A 1,927-nucleotide genomic window follows, 5' to 3' on the forward strand; every position below is an offset into this window, starting at 1 on the left:
TAAATTACCACAAGGTGGCAGCAAAGTATTAAGCTTTATACGTTTATGTGGTGGCTGGGGAACTTTTTCCTATCGGGTCATTTCAGGTTTTTCTCCTTAAACAAAATCCAACTTTATTGTCACGTTTTTAACCAGAAAAATAATACAGCTTTATTCTCCAAATTTAACACATGGAAAAAATATTAATTTATATGAACGTGTATTGCACTTTTTGACTTGACAAAACTTTTTTCTTTTTAGTAATTGTCTGGGGGGTTTTCTGCTTCTGGAATATTGTTGGTCCTTTTTTCTGTTTTCTGCATTTTCCCCCCTGTTTTTGTTAATATTTTATTTTTAATATTTTGACTTTTGGTGGGATAAAATACTATTTTAATGTCTTAATATTGCAACTTTTAAATTTTGAAAATATACATTTAATCTCATTATATATATATATATATATATATATATATATATATATATTTATATACTGTGTGTATATAATGTATATATACTGTGTATATATATATATATATATATATATATATATATATATATATATATATATATATATACTGTGTGTGTATATATATACTTTATATATATATATATATATAATGTATATTAAGAAAAATTCAACATTAATCTCCAATACAATTTTAAATTCGTAATATTACATTATTATTTTTCGATGGATAAACTGTAGGTCTACGACTAATAATATTGGGACATGTGACTTTCTCTATGACTCGTGTTTGTAACAAACAAAATGCCCAAACTAAAGACACCTTTCTCTATTTTCAGGTGCTCAAGTGAAATCTATCATGTGGCCTATGAATGGCTATCGTCGTTGCATTTGGAGCCTGAAAAGTGATATTTTCACACTTGGGATTCCTCCCCATCACAAATATGGATTTCCATTATTATGGCTGAGCGCCATTGTCCTGCTCACACATAATTCACAGCGATAGGGCCTTGTTAAATATGCAATTTGTTTCTTGGCGTTCTTGTGCAGGTGTCACTTCTCGCCTCGCCGTTCACACATTAAACATGCAGCGGCGTTTCATTTGCATCTTTACAAGGGAAGAATTCTGTGCTGGAGCGCGTTGTATAAGATGAATGTTACCATGCGTCTTTTTATGCTACGTGTTATTTGAACGTGCGCCATTGTAATGAGTTGTTTTTTATTGCTATATTTATGATGCTTTCAATAAAACATAGCTAACTGAAAATGTTGCAGAAAGTACTATTATAATGTCATCTTTTTTTTTATTTTTTTACTAAATAAGTTATGTATTAATGTATGTATTTATTTATACATTCCAACCAACATTTTTATTATTATTTTTTTTAGAAAAACAACCCCATCTTTAAATCTGCTCTCTGTAACATTTCCCCCCAAAATATCTTATATTTTATCTTAATACTGCCCTCTGTCTGCGGATGTGACGTTATGCGTGCGTCGTTTCATTTTTTGTCAACAGGTGGCAGTAGCGATTTGAAAATTGAAATTTTTGAATCGTTCATTAAAGCTAGTTAGCTTAGTGGTTAGTGTAGCAACCCTGGCCGGAGGAACAGTTTTTATGTACAAACAAATACGGTTCCGGTTAGTTTAGCAATTACTAGCAATTACTAAAATAAGTAAATGTTACTGTCAGTGTCAGCTTTATTGAGGTTGGCAAATTAGCAGCACATTCTGACCAGGTGGTTAAGTTAAAATAGTCCAGGTTGAATGGTTAAAGTTAGTTAGCGGTATTTGGAATGGAGATAGTTAGCCTACTCATTAGCATGTAACCAAAACGTTAGCATAGTAAACTACAGCCAATGTTTCCGCAGTGTATAATTATGCAATTATATTGAATATAAAATAAAATTAAAATATAATTTTTTTAGGTTTGTTTGACTTTTTTTTTTTTTGGGGGGGGGGGGGGGTAAATTAGCAACACAT

The sequence above is a fragment of the Leptonotus elevatus genome, chromosome 21, assembly GCF_054856555.1.
Source record: "Leptonotus elevatus isolate MCC_2025b chromosome 21, RoL_Lele_1.0, whole genome shotgun sequence".
Classification (NCBI taxonomy): domain Eukaryota; kingdom Metazoa; phylum Chordata; class Actinopteri; order Syngnathiformes; family Syngnathidae; genus Leptonotus; species Leptonotus elevatus.